The sequence below is a fragment of the Urocampus carinirostris genome, chromosome 16, assembly GCF_059441175.1.
Source record: "Urocampus carinirostris isolate Australia breed hairy pipefish chromosome 16, RoL_Ucar_1.0, whole genome shotgun sequence".
NCBI lineage: Eukaryota > Metazoa > Chordata > Actinopteri > Syngnathiformes > Syngnathidae > Urocampus > Urocampus carinirostris.
In genome coordinates, this window is record NC_142364.1 from 20,692,337 (window position 1) to 20,698,596 (window position 6,260).

Below are 6,260 nucleotides of genomic sequence, written 5' to 3' on the forward strand. Positions count from 1 at the left end.
ATCCTTATGTTTATTTATCATGAATTATTATGAATGACTTAAAAAGGGGGAAAATAAATCAAAATTAACACTTAAAGGTGAAATAAACAGGAAACATAAAATATTTATGAATCAACAAAGGAAAAAATAAGATACAAAATAATTGTATCCTTTTTTATACTCAACAAATTCAAAGTTAACAGCACAGAATCCCAGCAATCAAAGAAGAAAAATAGCGTCTCGAAGGAAATCCGCTCTTGATTGGTGGGTAGCCCTCTGCCACTTCAAAGAACCGGGTCATGGAGACGTTTCCTTCATGAACGACACGATTCGGGGTGCTCAAATTCTTCGTGAATCAGCCCTCATTCGCCTTTTCTTTCGGCGCTTTAGTAAAGAATATGTTCGTAATCGCTATAACTATATGGCAGTCACTATTTTGAATGTGGACGTGAACATATTTGGAGGAGAGCAGAAAACCAGTTTATTCAAAGTAACACACGACGTTTGACCTTCAGTAACCATATTGACTTTGTTACGGAAGAAAAGGTAATTAGTTAAATTACCCTGCTACTGAAAAATTAAACACTTAACACATAACGGCGTTGTTCCCAACACTGTTTACCAAAGATGTTAAAAGACAGTGTGCAAGATTTACTGCCTCCTAGTGGTTCAAAAAACAATGATTTGAATGCTAGGCAAAAATACATGAACTATCATACCAATGTTAAGATTTATTTAAAAGAAAAAAAAATCAGGTCAAGAAATTTGCATTTGTTTTAAACAGTGGAATCTCTACCCTGAAGTTGCCTCCATGTTTTTCTGGCATATTGCTGCTCAGTTGTGCTCTTGGCACTGTTTTTTGAACGCATAAGACAATTCAGTGACATCTAATGGTCAAGTATTACACCCTGGGGCTTTAAGGCAAAGACAAACGTTCTAAAAGCTCCTAGACAAAATAAAGGAAACAACATCACATACAGATGCCCCAGGCAAGTATTGTATTCTCTCGGCTAAATTTTGAAATGAGTTGTTTTGGACTAGCTGATCCTTGGCTCAGATATGCACCCTTGCAGTTTGCGGGCTAAAGATGATTATGAGACTTAGAGTAGTAATCCAGTTTAACATGATGGCATCTCTGATACTTTCAGTGCGTCTTCCATGACGGCGATTCTGAAGCAGTGCATGACGTCCTCTCACATAGCGGACCTAAATCCAACTTGGTAACTCTTTACTCCCAAATATGGTGGGCTTTCTTTGATGGCGTTTTGGATGGTGCCTGAAAGTCTGACACTGGGAGGGCAAACAAGGGATCATAGACATGTGTTTTCAAAAACTAACTAGCACAGAGTAAAGTAACTTAAGGTTTCATGAAAATGGCATTCAGTCATTATTTTAAAGATACTAAGTACATGAAAACAATTTTACACAATGTTTTTCATTCAATGGTCTTTTTTATCATGAATGTGATTGTACTTAGTTTATTAATATTGCATTATTAGAATGAGGCTTCATATCATAAATTATGGTTTTATTGTGAAAAAAACATTTTATAGTCAAAATGTGATATCTACTTTGATATTATAAATTATGGTTTTATTGTGAAAAAAACATTTTATAGTCAAAATGTGATATCTACTTTGATGTAAAATTATATTGTAGTATAAATATGCATTCTCTATCAAACTATATTTGCTCAATTACTTGAGTTCATGTAATTTAAAGGTCTGCACTTTAAAGCATTAATACATTAACATCGTTTTGTTTCTTGATCGCAAAGAATTCTCACTTTTTCCCTTAAATGAAGACATCAACGAATACGTTAAAATCCATGTATCTAAATTGTTTCTCCTCGTTTTCCAAGTTGCATGGAAAAAGTAAACCCTTTTTTCCCTACATAAAACTCTAATGTCCAAAACATGCGTCAAACTCATGGCCTATGGGCCAAATGTGGCCCACAATATAATTACGTGAAATCAAAGAGAGCTTAAAATTTCATCGGTTTAAAATAAGCAGCTCAGACAAAAACTATATTTCTCACAAATACTGTCGAAAATATGCGAAGTGACAGCTCAGCGCCACTACATGCCAGTATTTCCACATCGACGGCAATGAGTGGAATTGAAATAAACTGTCATTTTTTGTGAAATTTCAAATTCACTACATCATTTATTCATTTATTGTAATTCTTGTCACAGTTGCCATGGCGCCCAATTGGCCCAGCCCGTCCGGCGCCAGCTGCGGCTCATTGACAGATTGGCTTTCTGTCTACTTTAAGCTCAGTGCTCTCACACTTCCTTTGTCAGCCCGTCAACGAACTTCTGCCCCGCAAGACGTGGGTTTCGACTCGGTCCTGATCCTGTTGGTATTTTCTGTCCGGTATTGTTCCCTTTTATTTTGTCCTGTTTAGTTTCCAGTTTTGGTTTCCGTCTAGTTTTGTCCTGTTTATTATTTTCACCAATTTTCGTTCCCGTCTAGTTTGTCCTGTTTATTTTTGATATCCTGATTCATTATCTATCCTGTCTGTCCCGTCCTGTCCGGTATTGACCCCATCTGTCCATTATGAACTCTGCAATTGGAATCTATTTCGTCGGTCTCTGGTTTCCCGTCTTTCCACGCCAAACCACTGTCTAACGTGCATGACTCCCCTTTTCCCATGAAATAAAAGGCTTATGTGAGAACGTCACGCGTTTGGTTCCTGATCCTGTTCTGGTTCTTGACAATCCAGTAATATCACCTTATGCCATATACTGGACTGTCTCAGAAAATTAGAATATTGTGGTAAAGTTCTTTATTTTCTGTAATGCAATTAAAAAAACAAAAATGTCATACATTCTGGATTCATTACACATCAACTGAACTATTTCAAGCCTTTTATTATTTGAATATTGCTGATTTTGGCTTACAGCTGAAAAAAACTCAAAAATCCTATCTCAAAATATTAGAATACTTCCTCAGACCAAGTAAAAAAATAATTTTATAACAGCAAAACTAAATCAAACATTTGAAAATGTCCATTGATGCACTCAGTACTTGGTTGGGAATCCTTTTGCACGGATTACTGCATCAATCCGGCGTGGCATGGAGGCAATCAGCCTGTGGCATTGCTGAGGTGTTATTGATGCCCAGGATGCTTCGATAGCGGCCTTCAGCTCATTTGCATTTGTAGGTCTGGTGTCTTTCATCTTCTTCTTAACTATACCCCACAAATTCTCGATGGGGTTCAGGTCAGGGGAATTAGCAGGCCAATCAAGGACAGTGATGCCATGGTCAGTGCACCAGTTACTGGTGGTTTTGGCACTGTGGGCAGGTGCCAGATCATGCTGGAAAATGAAATCCTCATCTCCATAGAGCTTTTCAGCAGATGGAAGCATGTAGTGCTCTAAAATCTCTTGGTACACAGTTGCATTTACTCTGGACTAGATGAAACACAGTGGACCAACACCAGCAGCTGACATGGCTCCCCAAACCATTGCTGACTGTGGGAACTTCACACTGGATTTCAAGCAACTTGGATTTTGCTCCTCTCCAGCCTTTCTCCAGACTCTGGCGCTTTGACTTCCAAATGAAATGCAAAACTTGCTTTCGTCTGAAAAGAGGACTTTGGACCACTCTGCAACTGTCCAGTGCTTCTTCTCCATAGCCCAAGTCAGACGCTTCTTCCGTTGTCTTGAGTTCAGAAGTGGCTTGACCATGGGAATACGGCTATTGTAGCCCATTTCCCGGACACGTCTGTGAACTGTGGCTTTTGATACCTGGACTCCAGCTTCAGCCCACTGTCTTTGAAGCTCCCCCAAATTCTGGAAGCGGCTCTTCTTCACAATTTTGTTAAGGCTGCGGTCATCTCTCTTGGTTGTGCAGCGTTTCCGGCCACATTTTTCCCTTCCAACAGACTTTTTGTGGATATGCTTTGAAACTGCACTCTGTGAACAGCCTGCTCTTTGAGAAATTTCTTTTTGTGTCTTACCCTCCTGATGGAGGGTATCAATGATGGTCCTCTGGACAGCAGACAGATCAGCAGTCTTCCCCATACTTGTGATTTAGTTTACTGAACCAAGCTGAGTGTTTTTAAGGCTCAGGAAACCCTCGCAAGGTGTTTCGAGTTAATTAGATGATTCAGGTGATTAGTTGAATAGCCTACTTGTATATTTTTTAATGATATTCTAATATTTTGAGATAGGATTTTTGAGTTTTCTTAAGCTGTAAGCCAAATCCAGCAATATTCAAATAATAAAAGGTTTGAAATAGTTCAGTTGATGTGTAATGAATCCAGAATGTATGACATTTTTGTTTTTTTAATTGCATTACAGAAAATAAAGAACTTTATCACAATATTCTAATTTTCTGAGACAGTCCAGTAATTACCTTTGTTTGTTAGAATTTGAGAACTTTCTTTCAATTAGTTTACAATCTCTCATAAAATTACTTTTTTTGCTGTCATCACATATTTTGTATCTATTGTGCACAAAGGTTTGTTATTTTCTTGGTTTGTTTAGCATCTAACTGCTACCATTGCAACTGAATGGCACATCACTAGTTACGTAAATGTTTTTTTTTAAAAATACGTTGTTCATTTTTTTACTTCATCCTCTTGCTAACAACGACTTATACATTTCAAAAACAGGACTGTTATGTGACGTGTAATTCCATTTTGCTGAGTGTACCAGGACGTGTCATAACAACAATACAAATGAATGACCCAGCCCCCATCGCTTTCTATCTGAGCCTGGTAAGGAAGGCAGACGACAGGCTCTGCAACAACACGGGATAAAAATACATCATGCTGTTGTAAAAGGACACTTGTCTCACTCTGTCTTATTGAGTGCATAAGCTCAATTCAACACGCCACAACAACATTGCGCACAAGGTGTAACATTTCTGTACGTGGCGAGTTGCAAAACCTTTCACTTCTATTTTTGATTAACGTTTCCATTCATACAATTGCCAGACACCACAAGTACATAATATTTCTTTCAACGCTGACAAATTTAACAAAATACAGCCGTTTTTTTTTTCGTAAAGGCACGTTGTGTAGTTTTTAACACCTCCTAGTGGTAAAAAACGTAATTTGTATTTTTTTTTTTTTATCAAGTCAAGTCATGCTTATTTGTATAGCCCTTAATCACAAAGAGTCTCAAAGGGCAGCACAGATCAAAGACTATTGCAAACTACAGACTATTATGACACCATCCCATCATCTATTACCTACATGAGGGTAAATAATACACATTATCAACATACAATATAGGTTATTCATATGCTATAGAATAGAAGTGTACAAAACAAAACAATATCAACTTCAATAAAAAGCAAAATACATGAAATACCATATAAATGTGCATTTCTATGAATATGTGTGAATCAGGAAATTTGTATTTATTTTACATACCATAAGCCTTACCAAGAGGGGGCGCTGACATGAATGTCAGTCATCTTGCCACTACGGGTACCCCTTACAAACCAAAACCCCTGCGAAAGGCCTGGGAAAAATAAAAAAAATGTTGCTGTTTGGTCACTTTGAGTAGGGGTCAGGAACCTTTTTGAACCAAAGAGCCATGAAAGCAAAATATATATATTTTTTATTTTAAGAGAGCCACACCATATATTTTAAGAAAGAATAAAAAAAAAAAACGCCCTGCAGACAAAAGCTAATTCATTAACATATTGCTGGGCATTGTGGCCAAATAGTTTGATTTTTGTTTTGTCTGACCACAGAAATTTCCTCTAGAAGGTCTTATCCTTGTCCATGTGATCAGCAGCAAACTTCTGTTGAGCCTTGAGGTGCCACTTTTGGAGAAAGAGCTTCCTTCTTGCTCGGCATCCTCTCAGCTTGACTGTGGACACTGACACCTGTGTTCCAGCAGCTTCTAATTCTTGGCTTATCTGCTTCTTAGTGTTTCTTCGTTAAATCTTCACCCTCCTGACCAATTTTATCTCAGCAGCTGGTGACAGTTAGCGTTTTCTTCCTGTTTGTCGCAATGACGAAACAGTGCCATGCAATTGATACTTACAAACAATTGTTTGCACTGTTGCTCTTGGGAACTGCAGCTCATTTGAAATGGCTCCAAGCGCAGTGGTTAGCGCGTGTGCGGCACAGTTCTGAGGTCGTGGGAACCTCCTGCGTGGGTTCAAATCCAGCTACCGGCCTTACTGTGTGGAGTTTGTATGTTCTCCCCGTGCTTGCGTGGGTTTTCTCCGGGCACTCCGGTTTCCTCCCACATTCCAAAGACATGCATTTCAGGTGAATTGGCCGGTCCAAATTGTCCCTAGGTGTGACTGAGCAA